Source organism: Leptosomus discolor, chromosome 12 (genome assembly GCF_034619465.1).
Source record: "Leptosomus discolor isolate bLepDis1 chromosome 12, bLepDis1.hap2, whole genome shotgun sequence".
In the NCBI taxonomy this organism is placed as follows: domain Eukaryota; kingdom Metazoa; phylum Chordata; class Aves; order Leptosomiformes; family Leptosomidae; genus Leptosomus; species Leptosomus discolor.
Window position 1 is genome coordinate 20,141,240 of NC_141402.1, and position 22,383 is coordinate 20,163,622.

Consider the following 22,383-nt stretch of genomic DNA (forward strand, 5'->3'; position numbering starts at 1 on the left):
GAATGCCTCATCTGCCTCTGTTCAGTAGATGAACTGTATGAGTCTCTTCTCTCATTGAGTTGACAGAGACCTGTTTTTTCGTGATGAGCACCACTTACATGACTAGTTACACCACATGACCAGCATCCCTAGTGTTGTCTTGCATTGTGTAATTGTCCTATTTAACATAGTGTTTAATATAGGTGGTGGTTGGTTAACTGTTAAAAACCCAGCAAAGAAGTTAGGAAACGCACATATTTAACAAGGGAAAAAACTGCAACACTGTAGGATATTGCATAGAAGGATCATCGGGAATTAGCGTGTGTCATTAGTGCCCGAGTACTGCACCCTGCCCTCTGAATTACTGTCCCACAGGGGTGGTTGCTCATGGAGCGGTGCCACATGCCGTTTGGGATAGTCGGTTTGTAGCCATGCAGTTGCCTTCCTGAAAGAACAACTTCAGGATTTCCTACACCTAATTAGCTTCATCTCTGGTTGTTCTGAGGATATGTCGGCTATGATTATTAAGCTTTTACATAGGAGAAACACGTTTTTCATTATATTTCTATCTGTAGCATTGTTATTAGCCTGTGTACAAGTGATATCAAGTTACTCCCCCCCTGCCCCTCTTAATGTAGAGGTATCTGGTGTAAAATTAAAAAAGAATCCCTGAAACTTAGTCTGATATTTAGTGCAGATTTACTTGGGTGGAAGTCATGCCTGTATGCAGTTTCCTGGTTTGTACCTATTTTTTGACACTTCAGCATTCTCATTCTGTGTGCACAGAGGACTGAGCTTATAGGAGATCACTGGCTGACTCTTGCAGGCTTGTATGAAATAATGCTGCTGTAATACCTTTAAATCATTTAGTTAACCGGTGTATATAGGCCATATTCCCCCAAGATAAATAATGTGTATCAACTTTAATCATTTCACAGAAGACAGCGTTATATGAATTAGGAATACCAAATGCAGAACAGTAACCTCAGCCCTTCCTCTCCCTTACTGACAGAATTAAACTTCTACTAAAATGTAATTACTTTGTAATTAGTGCCGTTCCCCCTCCCGACCCAGGAGACCTGCGATTTCCTAGTTTGCGCACAGGGCTTGTTTCAGACGGTGGGTGCCAGGCTGGCGCTTCAGGGAAGGTGTGTTGAGTTGCCACAGGGGCGTGTGCTGTGAAGGAGCAGCGTTCCTGCGGTGCGGGACGGAGGCGATGCAGTCCGCCGGTGGCATGCTCAAACGTGTGCCGGGGAACGGCTCGTCAGGCATCTTCAGGGTGGCTCCTGAAAGCCGAGTCCCCGTGCTTGGCACAGAAGTGAGCGGGAGCTGGTGCAGTGCTCCAGCAGGAGGAGGAGGGACCAGAATCCCACCTGCCTGCCCTGGAGTGGGTGGCCGGTGTGGGGCTGGAACCCCAGGTTGCTTCCAGTGCCATTCTGCAGCAGTGGGGCTAATGCACACCGTTTGGGGAGCCAGGGACTACCTAACAAAATGTGTACCTTTTAGAAACCTAGCGTGTTAGTTTCTAATTGCTTAAATAATGTGAAAGGCTGCTACATATGGTGGTGTGGTCGTGTTGTATGTATAGGTCCCTCTGCCGTGTATTACATGTATGCATGCCCTCAGTCTTCGTTGTTCGTGGATTGTGTTGCTTGTGTGTCTTAAATGTGCTTAAAATAGGATGCAACCACTCATCTCCCCTTGCTGCTGTGTTTTGATTTCAGCTGTGCTTCAGACGTTTATAAAGGTATTTTCAAGCATTTTTCCCTTCTCTTAGTTTGTTTTCTGGGGCTGTGCTTTAAGAAAGAGCTCTCTCTTTTGTGAGACAAACAACATTTTTTCAAGTAACTGACGGCGTTTGAGGTGAAAGCAAAAATGAAAGGCAGTGCACAGGCTAGTGTGTATTAGCAAATCAAAAATTACAAGTATTCTGTAGTTTTTAATGGCAGCTTGATGGCGGTCATCTGAGTCGATTCATTCTTCAGTTCTTGAGTTACAGTGATGTAGCTTAGTTTTTCTTCTGCACTGGACTGTGTCAGTGTAGTTCACCTGAAAGATTCTTTGAATGCTTTCTTTGACTTTTTCATTAATCTTTAGAGCACGGCCACAGATAAATCTCTGAAGTTTCTCTGCGTATGTTGCATCTGTAACTTTCCAATGGTGAGCTGTGAGGACAAGCAAAAGCAACCTGTTTTGAAGATGTTTTGAGCAGCTTGTTGGAGGGGACATTTGGTTGCTTGCAGTTGCAGTTCTGAAATGGGTAATGCAAGGAACTCCTGCGATAAGAAATAAGGTGGTTGCTGGGTGGGTCTAATCTAGTGGGGATTTTTGGAAAAACTTCAGAGCTGACTTCCGAGCTTTTTTTGGCTGATTTCTTCACGTGCATAAGTGTGCATTTGTCCTAATACCACTGAAACTTTCAAGTACTTCAAATCTGACAGCAGATAAAGGCCCTGAAGGTGCCAGTACCAGCAGTATGAACAGGAGCTGCAGAGCAGAGGGAAGATTCAAACTAGTGATTCCTGCGAGGTGAAGAGGAAGGAGTTGGTTGTTATCGTTGCTGTTTTGCAGTAGCCATCTGGCTAGTCAGCGTGTGTGTAGCTCTGGACTAACTAACTAATATGCTTGTTGCCACTGCTTGTTATAGAAGATCTAGGGTTGTTCATTCTTGTCTTGCAAATCTAAAAAACCAGCAACCACAAACTATAATGAAGTCCAGTGGTTGTTGATAAGCTTGTTAACATTTGTGTGGCAGATTCTGTTCTTCAGCAGAATCTGGCACAAAGTCCTGTGGAGAAATGTGTGAAAAGCTTCCTGACTTCTAAAATAGAAATAATTTCCTGGTGTTTACTAAAAGCCTGTGTTCTTAGTTCTCTCTCCAGCTCATTGCTCAATGCTTACTTCTCATGCCTGGTACTGCCACTGCAAGAAGAACAGCAAACCACACAGACAGGGAAGGGAACTTTATTTAAAAAAAAGCAGGGCAAAACACCCACAACACCCCCCATCCCCCAACAAACAAAAATTCAAACAAAAAGCCTTCACCCAAAAACCAAAACAAACAAAAAGTCCCAAACCTCCAAAAGCAAAAGACATCCCCACCCAAAAGTGTACTGGGGGTTGGGAAGAGGGTGCATGCTCAGAATCACATCAAGATAACTGTAGCTGTGTCTATCTGTACTTACAGTACTGTCTTCTCAGAGCAGCAATTTAAATTTTCTCTGGTTGTGTGGTTTGTTTGGGGTTTTGTTTACCCTCTCTTGTAGAAACAAATATTTTATAATGTCTTTCTTGCTCTAACTAGTGTATAGTATTTTGTGCCGAACTTCAGTAGGTCTCAGCCTGTGAGAAAGTATCTGAAAAATTAAAATGAGCTCAGATTGTTCTAAAATACACTATGGTGCTTGACATCTGAAGGACTGCCTCATGGGATTCTTCACATATTTCTGCTAGGAGCTGTCCTTTAACGGCAGCATCTCGAGCAGATGCCTCTTTAGGGATATCGGTACTGCTAGGTATCCTTAGGAGTTTGAGTTCCTGCTGTTCTGCTCTGAAGGAAAAATACTTTATGCCTGTAAAGTAACAGTTTGGGGGGACACACATATATACTTTATTCATATACCATAATTAGTTCCATGATTAGGGAATCCTTCCATCACTTGGAAGCGTGTGGGTATACCAGGAAAAGTGCTAAGTCCTGTTCTGCCTCGTGGTAAATATGATAAACATGCAAGGTTCAGCGTCTCCCACCGTCAGCCCTTGGGGCATGGGTCCCTAATGCAGAATGCACATGGGGAGCGTGTGTTTGAACAACTTCTTATTACACTACAGGTAGGCAGCTCTCTGGTCTGAGAGTCGCTGGCTAATCTGTGTAATTATTTTGAGTATTTAAGCATCTTCAGTTAAGTAGCCAGCTTTGCTGCCTTAATAACATCTTACGCAATTGGACTCTTCCCACGCTCCTTGCCGGCTCAAGGTGACGTGTCACAGTAGAATTTTTAGTGTGCAAAAGGGGTAGGAATGCAAAGAGAGTCATTGAAAAGGGACTATGTGCAATTAAGAATATTGTCTTTTGCAAGTCAAAATATATATATTTTTTTTTTCCCTAAATCTGTTGTATGTCACTTATTCTCTTTACAGCCTTTTTTCAACACCCCACCCCCCCCCCCCCCCCCCCCCCCCTTGCATTGGAGGGACTGTTACGTGTTGTGAAAGAACTGGTAGCTGAAAAGGATTAATACCCATTTCCCTGGGGATTAATCTATGATGTGGTTAAACGTAGTCTCTTTTTATTCTTTGTGAAACTTAGCTTTTAATTTAAACTGGATTTTAAAGAAAATATTTTCATTTTTGTACTTTTCATTTATAGTTAAAATAAATTTCCAATGCTGTTGTTTTCATTAGCCATAGTCTTTTTTTTTCTTCATTGTGCTCACATGTGACTTGCCTAAAAAAAAAGTGAAAACTTTGTCATGCTCTGAAAGCTGACTCATGGGATTAGCATAACTGACAAACGCATGCTTAGGGGTGATGTTTTTGATAGATTTTACAAAAACAAAAATAACTATTAGACACACATTCCTGTGTATTTCAAGTAGACCTAGATGTCAGCACAATACCCTTTCTTTTGTAAAGGGGGATTCTTCCTCTGCTTAATCCCGTTATTTCTCACGTATCAAACATAACCCGCTCAGTAAAAGGTGGGATGAGGTAAAGGGCTGCAGAATCCACCTGTGAGCCTCTAGTAACATTCTGAAGAAGATAAAAACAGCTCTGAATGATCGAAGAGCCAGTCAGTATCAAGTCTCTGATAGGGACCAGTAGCGAAAGCCTAAGCAAAGACAAAGCAGTAAAGAAAGTACATTTATATTGATAGTTCCCAGTATATTCTCCTAGCTGCTGGCCGTCTGAGCTCGTTAGCTTCCTTAGATTGAACCTTTTGTGTCTAGTAGCACATTAGAGGTAGTTTTTTGTTGCCGTTTTTCTTTCTTTCTTTTTTTTTTTTTTTTTTTTTTTGAAGACATACACTTCTGGCATGTCCAAATCCAGCAATGGAGCTCCACAGTCCGGTTCTGTTTTATGAAATAGATTTTGTGTCTGTTGTATAAAGAGGCCCTGATAAGGAGCTGCTCTGTGGTGCAACAGCTAATTTTACTGCATGAGTGACCAATGACTTTGAAATGTGATCGTTGCCTCCTGATGTTGCTGAGCGAGGCAAGAACCCAGGAAAATAGGGTAAATTGTGTCAGAAAGATGGCTTCGTGAAATTTTCCAAGCAGCTCTGTTCAAGTACAGTAGGGTAGTACTTTTTTGCCAGTACAGAATGAGGGAACTGTAACTTGTTTTCTGAGTCTTTTGTCCGCAGCTAGCACATCAGCTTGTCCTGTCCCTTACAAAAATGTTTCCTGTGGATTGAGTTCGTTGTGTGCTTTAACCTTTTTGGTTAAGGCCCTTTGGCCATTCATTAGGAAGGCCTGTGCTCTGTCTTGCACCCGGTGTTACTAACATCAGGAAACAGTGTTGCTGGGAGAAGAGGAAGGAAGTTAGACTTAAAAATTCCCCAGTTTGGAACCAGTTGCGGTTTTTTGTTGTTGTTGTTCCTGTTACTAAACCTAACTCTAAAATCAGTTCTGTTTTGTGTGAAGCACAGTATGAACAAACTGTGCTCCACTTTGTTTGCTTCTTTCTGATTTTAGTTAGATGCCACAAATGGGAATGAGATAATAGAAGAATGAGGGCTATGCTTGTATTGACATGGCTCTTGGTGATTCCATGAAAATGGAGGGGTCAGGACTTCCTCTTCCTTCCTCTGCCTCTGCGTAACCCTCCTGCAGAAATGGAAGGGCGAGGGAGGGCTCTGCAAAGGTGAGCGGTGCAGGACAGGGCGTGTTTTCTAGTAGCATTATCCCGAATGCGTGTTTGTGCAAGAAATGCTATTTTGAGGTTGGTTACTTCTGTTCACTCCTAGCTAACTTCTCCATGTATTAATAAATCTACATATTGTATGTTGTGTTAAGAAGTGGGAGGAGAAAGTGAGTGTACATGTCTGTGAGTGCTGCTTTTGATAGGAAAAACATAAACATTTTCATGAGAACTGTTTGCTGAGAATGCAGAGCTGGATTTCCTTTCCCTAGAAAAGGTCTGGGAGTTGAGATCTAGGCCATAGTCAAATTTTCACAGCATAAAAATGGAATTGCCTTTAAAATAAAAAAAAAAAAAAGTTGAAAACTTAGGTGTTAATTTCTTGGCTGCAAAATATATTTATCCTTCCAACCTGTGACTGATGTACAGTCTAATTTCATTAGAACAGGTAATCCTGTGTCATGCATCTCTTGAATGTTCTTTGCAGCAGTTTTTTTTTTTTTTACAGCACTTTGGGAGCAAATTCATGATGAGCTTGTTGTAATAGTCGCACACAGGATAAAGAAAATAGCTTATAGGTTTGTTCTGGAAATGATGACTTGACAGTAGCCTCCGGCAGTGGAATTTAGCTATCAATAGTGTGTTAATCCAGTTAAGTAGAGAGCCTTTCATAGGGAAATACGAGTCATGTGTTCTACCTAAAATAATTACCTTTAAAGTAATCATGCAACTTGTAAACATTGCCTCGATATTTTTGTGACTTCTTTTTTTTGACATGGTTATGACACAGCAATAACAGCTTATTGAAGTGGTAGCACATGCGGTAGCTTTGGGTGGTATTTATTTCAGAACATTTTTATCTAAACCTGTGTTGATACATGTAAGCAGTGACGTTGTCAGCTAGTTTTTGCCTGTTCCTGTTTACTATTTAGAAAATACCAAATGTTATGACAGTTGTAATTATGCGTGCACTTACACACTCTTTAAATCATAGCAGCTTGCATTGAGACACACTGATGATTTTGAGAAGTTTGAAGCCAGTGCTCTGTACTTCACTGTCGGATAGGGAGGTGTCCCTAGGGGTCAGCGTTCGGCAGAGTTCCCCTGGACACAGTTCAGCTCCCGTCCTCTTCCCCTCCCGGGGATACGGGCAGTGGTTCAACAGTTAAACAAGGTTGGAATGGACTAGAAGGAAGAAGATAGCTGGTTAAATGCGCGATGACTTGCGTCAGTTAACCCCTATTGTAATTTCAATCTGTCAATTCATAGATTTTTAACATACTTTTTTTTTTTTTTTTTTTCCTACGCTGAACAGTGAAACAAAGAAACTATGATTTCACTTGTCTCTCATTTCAGTGGGTATACTGGCACCAATGGGGGATAAGAAATACACAACACAGTGAGGTATGTGCTTATTCTGTAGAACAAAGCCTGTTTTCGGTAGCTCTCTTGAAGTTGGTTGAGTTGGTAACAGCGTGCCTTGTTAAGATTGTCATGCCGTTCTTTATTAAAAGATGCTGCTATAGAGTCCTTAAACTTTCCAGATGAAGTTGAGCACAGTCTTTTTGTTTCAGATGTTTGAGGCTGACTGTAGGTTATGGTTTTTTTTTCCTTTTCCCCTGATAAAATGAATCAACCGAAGTTGAACACCTCCTTCCCCCTGATCTTGTCAGATAAAATTTGATGATGCTTGTTAGGTTGATTGGTTAGTGTTCCTGAAGGCTCACCATGCTGCTTGGGCATTGGAAAGGTAATGGAAGCAAGTGAGTGACAATGTGTCATCTGCCACAGTTCATATGGACTGCATGTGAACTTAAACTGAAGTTGGGGATATGCAATTGATAGTGAGTCTGTTTTTGTCATGTTTAAAGTAATAAAAAAGATTCAGAATCAGGTCTGGCATCTTTGAGAAACCTTCACACCTATAGTTTAGTATATCATGTAAACCCATTTACATCAGGTTTACCTGCAGCAGGTCCATAAATATGCTCACTGTTATGGTTATAGCTTGCAAAAATATATATGAGCACTTATTCTAGGGAATTGTAGCGACCTTTGGGAGAAAACGAAGTAACCATAATGCACTTTATTGCTATGTGATGCTTAATAAGCCTTGAAGTAACACTATAATATTACATGGACCATCCTTGGAGAACATAAAATGGTAGCAGAATGTAACGATCTCTGTTTTGGAACAGGGCTATCTTGCCTTTTATTTCAGAAGACAGTTGCTTGAGGTGTCTTGTGTGGGTAAAGACCTCTTGGAACTTCACTAAAGCAGCTTTTTGTCTTTAGGTACTCACAGTACCATACCAAGACTTGGTAAGTTGTTGACGTATTTTTTGTAGGCTATAGTGATTTTTCTCTTCAGATTAAGATTTCTTTCAAAAAACGCAATGTTTGGGATTTTTTGGATGCCTGCTGGGTTTTATGTCTTTCCCAGTTGGTTATTTTTAGTTATGTTTTTAAAAAATCTGTGATCTTGAATCATAGTACAAGCTGATTTGCCTAAGGCCATTTGCAGTGTAAGAGCTGGAAAATAATAATAAAAAAAAGTTTGTCACTGTCATCTAGTCTAGTTCTCAAATGAGTAATGAAAATATTCTTATTTATCATTATGCTCTAATGGACTCTTTTCCCCAGAAGGGTATGTTACTAGCCTCTAAGTCTCTTACATTTTGATTTTGATGTAGATCTGATGCTGTTCTTGTTCCTAACTATTTGTTCTCAAGAGATTATTTCAGTATAAGGCTTCAAGTATTCCAGCATCTTGGCAGTTGTTTGATAATGTATAATTTTGCCACTCATGCCCCAGCAGCATCATTAATGTGCATGTTGTTTATAGAACCTTTTCAAGCCTGGTTGACAGCAGTTGTTCGTGGGTAATTCTAAACGAATTTATAGGTCTGTCTTGGCAGTGGGATTGCTGCCAAGGATTTCTTTAAGTATATTGCTCTGCTTATGATAGTTTTTTCTACCCTGTTAATAGATAATATAATTTCTTATTCGTGTCTGGTCAATAAAAAGTTGAGTTTTTACTGCTGTCTGTCTTAAAATCAAAATTTCACAAGGAAAACATTCAGACAAACTGACTTTGGGGAAATTCATGTTATTAAAAAATCCTGCTGAGCTGATGATAGCGATCCTGTCTGATTTCACCTGTAATCTTTGGCCAATGTCAGTAGCCAAAAAGAACTACAGGAACTTCATGAATAGAGAGAAGAAAAACGCAAAGGTTTCTGCACTGATAGAAGTGTGTGTGCATGTGTGTAGGGTGGCAGGTACCAAACTTGGGCCAGTGCTGAAATGCAGCAGTGCCTCACTTTTGGGAGGTGTGTTTTTTCTTTCAAGAAGAGATTTTTTTCTTTTCCCCTCCCAGTGTAAGATACACAGGTTACATTTACATTTTTAGATTGACTTCTTCCTAAAAGTGAAACACACAATATAAAAATCCCCCAAAACTTATGAACTTGACTCAAAGGGAGATACTAACTCTGTTAGTGAAGGCACAGCATGGGTAGCCTGCGATGACATAACTCAGGGCTGGCCTTTGAGAGTTTGTCCTGTCAATTTGTGGTATGACAACATAATCTAAAAATAGTTCCTGGGACTAAGAAGAGGTAACGCTTTGATTTGAGGATTTTTTTTTTTTTCCCCTTGTAAAATTCATACCTTTTGGAAACAAGTCTGAATTCTTCACGTCTCCAAGGCAATCACAAATACCTTTCTGGAGGAGATTTCGCTTTCATTTTTTCCAAGAGCAGGAGTTCCCAGTACATACTCCTCCTTTGTAGACTCTCGTGATACATTAGCCTTTAGGGCAGCGTTCAGGGTTTGTACAAAGGTTATATCACATGCAAAACAGTCAGACCTCTCAATGGTTTTATTTTTGCAGGTTTTGTTAGTTGTTGGCATTTCGAATGAATTTTTAGTTGGCACAGTTTTGCTTTGTGTTTTGGTGCAAGTTATTTGAAAGTTGAAACTAGTGTATCTCACTGACATAGTATGGTACTTAGATGGATTATGGATTTTATGTAGTGTATATATCAATTTTCAGTTTAGGACATATTTGAGAGTGCTTTATAATCTTTATTGGTATTATATTAAAGCATTTTTAATAGTTGCAATGAAAGGATGGTTGTGTTCTTGAAATAACTACCGCTATTATTTTTTTAAACTTCAAGGAATGTTTATTGCTCCTCACACTTTGCCGACAGAGTGTCTTTCAGAGTCCTGTGAAATTCTGTGTGGTATTTTCTCTGTACATTGAGAAGAGCAGGCAGTGAAGATAGCTTACCTTTCCTTTTTCTCTTGGAGACAAAAATGATTCTACACCACCAGCTCAAGGCACTGAGCAATCAGTGTGCTGTGGCACTATTTGTGCAGTAGCACTTCTGTGAATGAGGGGAAAGTTCCCAGCTGATCCTTGCTGCTTCTGTTAACATTGTCCACAAGTGTGCCTTTTCCTAACATGAGTGTCTGTCTATATTGGGAACAGAACGAAGTTTTTATCAGTAAATGATGAACTGCTAGCAATTATGAGTGTACTGGACTGGACTCAAAGACTTTACTCAGGTGAAAGGTTCCCAGTATTATCCAATTATTATCTAGATTCCATCATTATCTTTTTTCTTTAAAGTGCAGTACCTGTGTTTTAACTTTTATTTGCTCTGGCAGCAAAACTATAACATTCTGCTTGGTTAAAAAGAATTCCCAGTACAACCTGGATACACTGATTTCCTTCTCTTTAGTGTGGTGGTAGAGGGTTTGGCTTTTAATATTAGGTATCAGGCAAGAACTGCTTTAAAAATAACATCAACATTTATGTAGTGAGAAGAATAAATGGAAAAGAAACCTATGTTTGTGTAGAGTGTGTTACGTTGGATGTTATGTTGCTTTAAAACTCTTTGCAAAGCAGAGCTTGCAGAAATGCCAGCGTTCTTTGCTGTAGTCGTGTTCCTGTTGCAGCATGTTGTCAGGGTCTGATATGACATCAATCTGGATGTAATAGATACATAGTTAAGCAGTTTATTTTAGGATCCAAAACTCTTCTAAGAACAGACAGGCTCTCCTGTCAACGGGAAAGGACAAATAAATTAAAATAGGATACCAGGGAAGGAAGACACAGGAAAAAGCAGAGAGGAAAAAGTACCTAAGGAGAACAAAAAAGAGAAATACCAGCAGACTGGTACTGGTGGGGTTCAAGGCTGGGGTGAAAGACATGAAGGGACCGTTGCATATGGCTTCTTTAGCAGACTGCAGTGCAGTGGCGAGCAGGTGATGCGACACACTGGAAGGCTGAAGTCTTACAGTCTAGCCTACCAAAATAGACTTGTGTAGTTTTCCTCGCTAGCAGTCCGTAGGTTTAATTCATCAGGGAGGAAAAAAATAGCCTTTTAACTTTTCTAATGTCATTTCTTAGTTTTGTCTGAACATTGACAGATGATTTTCCATAGTGCTCCAAAGGTCAGGTCCTTTAGTGTTTCCCCTTGGTTATGTTAGTGGGAACACTAAGCTGTGGGTGAGGATGTGACTTATTCTGGTGGTGTCATGTTTACACCAGGGGTCTAATCATAGAAATTTGTATGGGAAAAACTCACCCGGTCAGCCAGTCAGTTCACTTGCCAGTGCATCATTGAATTACTACAGCAGTGTACAAATCAACATTAAAGTTGTTGAATGTTGGTGCATGCTCTGTGTTGGGTGTATTTTTCTGCATTGTTGTATGGAAGGAACAGATCCAAATAAAGCATTGTGCCAGACATATATCTGTTGGGTATGAATCTAGGAGTAGACTTCAAATGCAGAAGTGTTTAAAAATAATTTTATTCACCAAAAAGTCTACTAGTGTAACCTTGAGAAGGCAGATTTAGTTTCATGTATACTAGCCCACCTGCCCCAGTTGCTGCTCTGTAGGTTTTCTGTCATAACTTTCTTGTAATGTTTCTATTATTTTTTTTTTCCATTTAGCAGCTGACATAGCTATTAAGTGACTAGATAATACTTTATATAGGGGAATATCCAAAGTGGATTCTGGTGTTGCATTTATGTAGTGAACAGAACATGAATCTCCTGTGTGGAGCTGTGGCATCAGTACTTGACTTTTTGCTAGACACTACTTTTTTTTAATGGTATATGCTTTGAATATTGGAATTTTAAGTGATCAAATGTTGCTGTTAATCCAATATGATTACTTTTAAATGTTAATTTCTCCTATGAGTCTTTTGCTTGTTTCGCTTTTTAAAATGAAATGACTTTAACAAGCCTACTGTCTCTGTTTATCCTGATGTCATGTTGTCAGGGTTTGATTCTTGATTTGACAATGTTTTCATAATCCAGTATCACTACATAAATTTTCTATAACAAAATTACTGACTTTAGAAAAAAGTTAAAAATTCTTTATTTTCCCTTTTTTTTTTTTTTTCCTTCTGACATGTTTTTTCTTTGAGGGCAGGATTGTGTCATGGGCAACAACCTTCAGTCTACAAGTGAGGATAATAGACTGTGAAAGCCTTATTCCAATACAATGTAGAACATTATTAGAAGGTAAATAAGATAAACAGACTACTTTATATGAATACAGATTGAGCTGGATGTCTGAGAGAGATGAACAACATGACATCTCTCTGCCTGTTCAGGAATATTTGTGTTGATTTTTGGTGAGCTTTCTGTGATTCAAACAATGTAATTTTAAGTCAAAGTGTATCAGTCTGAGTTGCAAAATTTCATCAGAATATCACTGTGCATCATTCAGATGGGCACACATCAGCAGTTACAAGAAAAACCCTTTTCACGACGGATGAGGGTGTTAGAAGATTTTCTTACCTTCTCAGGTATCTGTATGGCGTGTTCATTTCCACTGCAGTATGCCTGCCTGGACAACTGTGGTGCAACAGATGTGTGCTAGAAAATTATTTCAACGAGTTTCATGGTTTATCAAGCTCTTGGGGCTGACCTGCAGACCTGCAGCAGGCAGGTGTGGTGTGGCCCAGTGTTGGGAGGGCAAACTCTTCTGCAAGTGTGGCTGCAGAATGAGGGGAATTTTCCTTTGTGCCCTCAGGGCAGATTTTCCTTTGGTTTTGGGATGTTGAATGTGGGTTGTGTTGGTTTTTTTTTGTTTGGGTTTTTTTGGGGGGTTGGTTTTGGTTTTTTAATAGTTAGTATAAAGGAGCATACTATGAGTCACATGATTCTTGACATAACAGCCATATTCTTGCATTCTTTGGTATTTTACCTTAACTGTGCCAAAGTGAGAATCCATTTAAATATAAATAAATGAGACCCTGATGCTAATCAATCATATCAGAAACTGATACCTCTTTCCATTGCCTTGTGTCTGGTGGGCGTTCCTTGGTAAGGTTTTTATGGCGGGAACAGGCTGCCTGCTTTTTGGGGCTCACCGTGACTTTGTACCCTCTGTCCAGATGTAGGAGTGTTGTTGTCAAGGGGGAAAGCACGAGAAGCCTTCACACAAAACTGACTTACAAGGTCTTGCTATTCCCGATGAGAATGCTACAAGCAAATACTGCTGGACTTACTACTCTTGTGTAGAAACTCCCTACCTGTTCTTCAGTTGGTGTGTTTGGGCACTGCAAGTCCATGCAGACTCTTACAGAGTTAGAAGTTGATATTCTCACAAAATCAACAATAACAAAGCAAAGAGTGGGGGGAATTAAGATCTGGCATCTCTGATTTGTGAGGCCTTGAAATCTCCTGCGCTGTGCGGTTCTTGTTTTTCTTTGGTTGTTCAGAGCTGGAAGTTGTTGCTAGTGTTTGATCCTCTCTTTGGTGGAGGTCAGTTTGTGGTTGCTACCTGCCCCGCTGTGTGGTCTTCCATGGTTACCTCTGCTTGCACTAACTTCTATCTCTATTCCCAGCAAGATAATTTCAAGCTAGGCTTTCTTCAAAAATATTCTGGACAATTCACCAGCTCAGCTTGGGTTTTTGTTTTGGCACAAAATTTTGGATGTTTTCATTTTCTGGGTATGGTTTCTTTTCCCTTCCCATCCCTAGTCCCATCCTGCTCCAATAAAATTAAAAAAAAAGGAGAGAGGGGAAAAAAACCCCTGAAAGTGGTTGTAGCATAGAGGGAGGCATGTCAGGAAGAACACGCTATATGACAGAGACTGATTAAATTAGATGCATAGGCCATTATTGCAGCTTGGGAAATTAGTATGATTGCTTGCAAAAACTTCAGAAGAAAGGGTGTCTAGGTCTTTCTAGTAAGAGATGTGCAAACCAAGGATTTGGACATCTGTGTGCATGCACAGTGTACGTGCACACCTGTAACAGCCTAAAATCCCCTGTACTCTGGGGCAGGATTTGAGAGGCTTCATGCACAACTGTGTACTCCGTGGGAAGGCGGGAGATGAGAAAACTCACCTGTTTGAGAAGAAGGCAGTTACTTGTCATGGGTGACTTGGGTGCGCCGTCCCCACTGTGCGCCTTACTCAGCACCTTGGCATTGGTGGTACGAGCAGAGCATGGCGTTCGGGCAGAGCGTGCTGCGCGCTGCAGGTGAGGGCAGAGGCAACGTCTGTGCAACCATCTCCTGCGACCTTCGACTCTTTCAAGGATAAAGCACTGCAAGGTGGTTTCACAGTTAAGAGTAAAGCGTACAAGCACAAGTGCACAAAGGATATTGTCAAAGTTCAGTTACCGGTAAGTAACCTCATTTGATGCTTTGAATATTGACACTTTGCTATCCAAATAGTAAATAAAATGTATTAAACTGCAGACTTTATTTACCAATAAAGCATCTGAAGAGTTTCTCTGTACACCATTTTCTTCATTATATTGCTACATCAGTATCTACTTTGCTTAATTTTAATGTAATTCAAAAACTGCTTAGCATATCGAATACATAAATAAATCACTTGGTAAGCTGCAGTCTTTCTGAGGAAAAGCAAAATTGTGAAAAGGCAGAAGCATAAGCATCTTCAGGTTTTAATAAAATCAACATTTCATTTCACTAGAGATAGCGAATAAGTGGAAAATCACTTGTTATGTTATTATTCTCAGCTGAAAAAAAAACCCAAGAAGGAATAACTTAATATTTATTATCTTTAGTACTTTTCTTAAGTGATAAGAGAAGGTGTATTAGGTTAAGATTTGTGATGGTTCTTTCAAAACAAAATTCTTTTTCAGCGTCAGGAAAGAGCACTAGGATAGTTTGCTTGTAATTTTGTTTTAGTGGATGAAATTACCCAGGATTTATTTGCTATTTGTCTGGTTTGATTTCCTGTTGTCTTTTCTCCCCCTTCAGTTGTGCGCCCTGTGTTCAAATTAACTCATTTTGCAGTGATTGTTTCTTTTTGTAAGTATTTGGGCCACTCTCCATGTAAGGCTTTCGAATCCTGTCTCCTTCTCAAGGTCAGGTCAGGATTCAAAGTTAAACTGGCAGCTGTGTATCAGTCTTACACGTTATATGTAGCAGTGGAAGGCTGTTGTGATGTTCAGTAGGTCTTTTCTAGCCATTGGACATTGGATAGTTCTGTGAAATTTTTGTTATGCTAAAATGAAGTTTTTTCTACCAGGAAATGAGAATTCCTTTTGCACAGTGCTGTGGACACCACCACAGCACTACCATGGCCTTAGAATTTTACAGGAGATACGGTGACTTATTTCCTCCTGTCTTCACTATCACTTGCCACGTGAGGGTCTGGTAGTGCGCCAAACTCCTTCAAAGGAGGAATGGAATTATGAATGAGGGGATGACTTCTCCTGCCTTCTTGAACATACTTGTTCTCCCTGTGTTTTGTGATATATGGTGACATAGCCCTAAATTGCAAAGCAGTATTTTTGATTCTTTCCTGCCACCTCAGACACAGATGCCCCTCTGCAGCTTAACTAAAGTTTCCAGAGCCTGTTTCTGAGCACTTACATTTTTGCTTTCAGTTTAAATCCTCTTACCTTCTTAAGAGTTTAAAATAAAAAAACCAACCAAACAAATAATAATCAGAATTTGCTAGTTATGTACTTCCTAATGCCTAATCATAGCAGAGTGAAAAGAACAATAGAAAACTGTACAAGAAAATCCAGGATTGTGGATGTAAATCTATAATGCAGTTTTGCAATATAGATTTACAGCAACAATTCTTTCAAAGGATAGGGAGGAAAGCTCATTGTCTAGTGTAGTGTACCATACTTGCATTTCAAAGGCCAAATGTACGTTAACACATGACGTGACGCTACCAATCTGTATTCTAACATTGCAGTGGGCTTAGAGAGACAAGTAAACTATGAAACTGTTCTTAAAAAACCAACCAACCAAAGGAAACACACAAGTGACCATCCTACCTGTAACATGATTTTTTTAAAGACTTCTATAAATTTTATTAACATAATTCTTATTCTAATGACATGGCATTATGAATAAAAATTATTCTGGCCATGAAAAAGAGTGTAGAGACTTTTTAGTTTGGATCAAGCAATTGAGCTCTTACCTTTGTGCAACAATAGTGATTTTAGTATGTAGGAAATGAGGGATACATATGTTATCAGATCCGTGGTCTATGTATTCTGGTATTTTGTCACTGGAGAAGATTTACCGTAGCAGAAGGTTGCACTTCAGTGTCTTCTGATGCGAGTTTCTTCCAGCTCTATACAGCTGATGGCTGTTTTTATTGTACATTGATATGAACCTTACTGTTTAATCTAGAGCTGTTACGGATATTTTTTTGGTTGATCCATTCTTACATACTCTTAGAATTCTTTTACCTCAACAGTGGCCCGTGATTCAAAAGCTAATTGTATTCTGGCTTTAAAAAAAACCAACCACCAAAACCCTTTCAAACTTTTATCAGTCTTTAATCTCAAAAGGGGCTGGGTATTCCTTGATCTTCTGTAGTGAGGCAGGGCATTAGAAACATCTGGCTGCTTCTCTTTCATTATTTTATATATAATTTGAGTAATGTTACTGAACATTCATTCTTTCGTGAAGTTTTATAGTTCTAACCAGGGTTTCTTCTTGTATCTAAGTCTCTTCAAGTCTTTTAATTTATATTGTCCTTCTCTGCGTCTTTTCTATTTGCTGTATCCTTTTTCAGATGGGGGTGACCAAAACTGAACACAGAATTCAAAAGTGAACACACACTGTTCAAGGTGAGGGAATATCACTAGTTTTATATATGACAGTAATTTTCGATATGTCTTTGTCCTTTAAAAATAAATACTGATATCCTGATTATTTTTGCTCCCAATTGTAAGATATTTTTCTTGAGTAATCTGTAAAGTTGTCTAGATTTTTGTGTTGGAAAGTTGGTTAATTTATAACCTATTAATTCTTATGGGTACTTAATTAATTAATAATGTGCATTAATTTTCATGATGGTTTCCTACACGCCATGTATGCTCTACTACCTGTCATTGTGTTGATCTAATCGCATGTTTGAAAATCCTTCTGAAGTCTGTCACAAATGCAGTAGAAAATCAACTGTTCTTTATATCCTTCATCATCCCCAGGTTTTGTCATCATGTGGTTCATTCCAATTATATCCTTCAGATTACTGGAGTGTACTTGCCTGTAGGTTTTTTTCTGAGTATTGCCACCTTGATTTGGATCCTTCTAGACTCGACTCTTTCCCATGTTCTTGCAGATCTCTTGGAAAGGTTTGCACTCCTTCACATTCATGATGTAGACTGGTAGTTGAAGAAAATGAATTGTACATGAGAATACTCATGGAATGCCCATTGCCATCTCATTAACTTCTTCACTGCATCTGATCTTTCGCTCAGACCTCCTTTCTTTAGAAGAACTACACATCTCACAGCCCATATCTAGTTATTTCTTTCATAAAGTATGTGCTTGTGTTATGCTAGTAAGGGGGGGGAGTGTTACTCAGTTTTTACTATAAATCTTGCAAATTGGATTTGTTTGCATGAGTCCTTCTGATCCATAGGATGGCTGTGAGCAAGTCATTAATAAAATGATAAACATCCTACCCTTTTGATGACTTCTTTGCCTAAGTGTTGTAATGATGACAGTGTCCCGTATCCTGAGCAGATGAGGTATTAGGCATGGTCTCAGTGAACAGTGGTAACTAGGGGTAGTAATGTTTGGCTTATATGAGAGGAGTATAATTTTGTGTTGCATGCTTGTGTTGGAAATGTTGTGTGCATTTACCTTCAATTATATGAATATACAGAAGCCAAAAATTACGGAGAGACAGTATTAAAATTCTTATTCAGTGTGTTTTAAATTGCAAAGTCAAAATGGCTTGATAAGGCTTACATGCCTGATTGGAAGGAATTTTATTGCAAAACCTGTAATGAAGGGATAACACTGCCAAGGATATACCAGTATGCCCAATGTCCAGCATCTTTGGGGTAGGCAATAGCACTTGGGGAGGGGAGGTAGCTCTCATGGCACATTACCTCCAGGTTCTGGCATGGAAGTTGATATAGGTGGTGGCTAAAGGTTTTTGTCTTGGAGAAAAATCACATGGATGTGTCGAAAGGAGTGAGAGACATGAGGGGAGGAAGGCTATTTATATACTCTTCTCTCATCTGGAGAGTGGAAACCTGGCAGTCAATAAATAAAACAATGGTATGTGGTAGACAGTAGATACATTGACCATTTCATACTGCCAGAAGAAAAATAGAAATAAAAATTGCTATCTTTAGTCTCACTTACTTGATATGTGAGGGGGTACATATAATTGTTATAGGACCTTCAGTAAGAATATATTTGAGAAATTATTCATGCATTCAACAGAATTTTTCATAAAGTTAGCAGTTCTGGGATGCTGCTGTTTTTATTGTTTTATGCTGTTCTTCAGTTATTAGGTACGTTAGCTGTTGGGTTTTATCTCTTTCATTTAACTTTTGTTCTTAATTGGATTTCTGACTGAAGACTTCTAGGTAGTGATCACTTGAAATGGCTTAGACTTATTACAGTTTTTGTCATGACTTATTTTATTAATATGGCTAATTCTTGCTCTTTATTCTTTGGTCCCCCAGTGTAAAGGTTGGAAGAATTTTTCTGTTACTGTGCTAAGGCTTTGATTTTTGTGTTGGTTTTGCTTGTTTGGTTTTTTAACCCTCCCTTAAGGAATTATTTCATTTTTCTTCAAGTGTGCTTATTTTGTTGCTTCACTCTAAGCCGACTAACATGCTGCAGCAAAATTATTTTATTAAATGTTCTGGTCTTTAAGCAAGTTAACAGAACAAATTGTGTGGTTTCTTTCCTCCTAAGCTTACAAAACCCTACAGAATAATATGTATATTCATGGTCTGTGATGTAGTAAGTAGAAATGTGACTATCCAAACAAGCAGCTGAAGCAAATATTCATTTGTGTCTTTCATCTTTTTAGATCTTTCCAATTGAAAAGTCTGCTTCAGGAGAGTTGAATTGAGCTGTGCTGTGTCAAGCGAGAAAGGAGGATTTCAGATGTGTTAATCTAGGAATTGTTCTTAATAAAGTGAATCTTTCCAGTGTAGTGATACTGCATTTCAAATTCTAAATGAAGTTTTCTGTTAATGTTTTTTATAATGTTTAATTAACATTGATAAGAAATCAGTGTTTAATTAACGTTGATAAGAAGGAAATAGATGGCGCTTTCTTTCAATTTCTTTTAAGTACATTTAAGTAAGATTTGGTATCCTTAAGAAGTTTAGAAAATCCTGATGTTCTCCTTGTTGATGTCTTGGTATGCGAAAGCAGATGCTATTTACTAAGTTGGGGACTACAGTAGCTTCTGGTGTACTGAGCATCTTGTCATCTGCAGTAGATACCAAGCAGTAGTGAGTATGTGGGTGATGGTGTTTTGAGAGAAGTACCGAGTTACAATTTTTTTTTGAGTAATCTGATGTTAAAGTGACTGTGTTGGGATATCTGCAGATCCTACCACTTAATTTAATGTCTATGGTTGTAGTTGGAATGCCTTCCTTTTAAACTGTGTGTCAAAATATTTCTTACATGAAAAGAGAGCTGTGGGGCTTCTTAAAAAAATAAAGACTTGAATCTTTAGCTTCAAGAATGACTCCCTCCTTTTTAATCCTTTCCTCTCCAATTTGTCCAAATAGATTTTTAACTGGAAGTTTAAAAGAAGGAGGGGGGGGAAGGTGCTTTTGAGCATACCATTAACAAACTGTTTTCTTTATCAAAACTATCTGAGCTGCTTAAAACCAGTCTAAATGTAATCAAACCCAGTATAAGTTCTGTTATAACTTTGTCTGCTGTGGGAAGGTTGTGCCATTTTAAGGACCAGCATGAGACATGGTAGGAGATGTTGAGCCTGACAAACAGCAAGTTTATTTCTGTGGAGCAGCAGCTCTTAATTTTCCTCACTTCAAGCCTGAAAATGGTTTTTGTTTGCTGTACTTAGTGAGGTGCAAGTAACCCTTTTTGGGAGCACGTGTATTTCCTCTTCCTTTCTGGATGGTAGGTCAGGTGTTGGGAAGTGAGGAGCACCGGTCTTGCCTCTCCTGAAATACGTCCCTTTTCCTTAGACTTGTTAGCACTTTTATTGGAATCACAGAACTGCTTGGTGGTAATGAAAAACTAATGGATTGCTGTATTGTGAAATACAGTAAATGTTCTTTTTTTTGGTCATCGTATGTACCCTTATCCTTCTTTTATTTGCAATCCTATCCCTCAAAAGACATGAGCAACAGACTGACTGGCTGTGGCTATTTTTATACGGCGCACATATTAACCGTTGAGTAAATGTAAGAGGTTTTAAAGAGCTTATTTTAGCAGAAGCATTTGTTAAAGCCCCTATATCCATAGGCTGTGTGTATATTCATTAACTATTCAGGGCTGTAACATAATAGAACAAAAGGAAGCGTATTTTAACAGAGATCTGTAACAACCGTTCGCAGGCTGGCACCCAGCCAGCAGCTGAAAGCAGACGTTTCTTATGGCTATTTCTAGTCCTGTAGAATCTAGAGATATTAGATTTATTTCTCGGGTAACGAAACTAGCTAATACTTACTGCAGTGTCGTGATCCCGCGTTACAAAAATAAGTTACGCTTGATCCCTAGAAGTTTATTGTAACCAAATCTTTGAAGGCAGTGGAAAACTTGAGCCTCTCCGGTTTCACTGACAGTGTGACAAGATTTATCCTTCATATAATCGCATCCGAAACAGTTTGTGACAAGGATGGGAAGAACTGAAGCTCTAGCATGAACGGAAAGTACATAAATATTTAACAGAATATCCTGTCCTGTAGGCTTTCTTATCTGTGGAAAGTCTTAGATTTTTCCCGTAGCAGAAACCTGGGTGGTTTCACTGGTCAGGGATGGGGCAGAACATCAGGAGTCCTTCTGTAGCACTGAATGTGCATCCTTGGAGCTTGGAGTATGTCTAAGTATAGCTTCTGCCAACTAGTCCTTGTGAAAAGGGGTTGAGATGCTTCAGCTCTTGGTCTACTGCATACTACAGAATAGCTTCTCTGTTCCAGTGTAGCATGAAAATAGGAATTTCTTCCCAATCCAGTACATTTTTGTGAATTAAAGAATATTTTGATAAAGGTAAAGCATCAGAGGAGAAGATAAATGAGATATGTAGGAAATGAGTGTGGTCAGACGTTCTGGTTTGTACGTGGAATGTCAGTGTGATACACCAGCATGTGCTGAAGTGTAAGATTTTAAAGCTTCTACACAGGTGAGAAATCATGATTTTTTTCCCCAGCAGCGTGTTACCTGGTTAGTTGAATGCTACTGTTCTGCCCAGCTGCAATGGGAATTACCCTGTTAGTTTTAACCACCTTCCTACTGTTCTGTGGCATGTTAAACTAACAACAGATTGTCTGCTTTAAAGGTAAATCACTTTATAGTGTGATGCATTCAATGATACTTTACGTCTTCAGGCCTCTTTCTATATTAGCATGCAGATATATTTTAATGCTTTTTCCTTTTGTTAATAGCTTAAAAGAACTGTGAGGGAAGGTTTAAAAAGAACAAATGCAATTAAAATGGATATCTGTGAAATACTTGAGTTTTGTTTCACGTGAACAGAAATATTAAAAGCCGCTTTAGCAGCTGTGTCAATACCAATTTTTCTGGTTCTTGAGTACAGAAATAAATTCCAATGCTGTTGGTTAAATAATTCACATTTGTTTTAGGTGAAAACTAAGCCCTGGTCTCTTTAGGAAGTGTAATGGTTTCATTTAAGTGATTTAAAAATTGATCACGTTGAACTGATTTGAGTGCATTAAGGGATTTGCCGTTATGTAATTAAGTTGATATTTTAAATAGCTTGAAGTGTGTTGTGTGTTGTGGAAAGTGTGCAAGTGTATTTTCAGATAAAACTTTTTGTGTGTTTGTTTTTGAGATAAATGACCATATTGTGTTTAGACTGTAGTTACGTTCTGAACATTGAGTGGGCGAATCATTCGGGACATACTGGAGGAAAGGCAAAACTGTTGTCAGTGACATTCTGTTTTTCAGGCATATCATTTATTTTAATGTACGTAGCAAACTGATACTTGTAGGAAAAAAAACATGTCAGAGCTCCAAAATCTTACCACAGATTATCTAGATAAAGAAAAATGCAATTTCTGATGTTACGATTTTATTGAAATAATTACCCTGTCTTT

The 22,383-nt window shown here is 39.0% G+C and overlaps 1 protein-coding gene across 2 annotated transcripts in view; it reads left to right on the forward strand.

Moving 5' to 3' along the window:
* Positions 1 to 22,383, forward strand: part of HIPK3 (homeodomain interacting protein kinase 3) — a 59,568-nt gene that overhangs the window by 16,270 nt on the left and 20,915 nt on the right. The gene's annotated exons all lie outside the window — the stretch shown is intronic.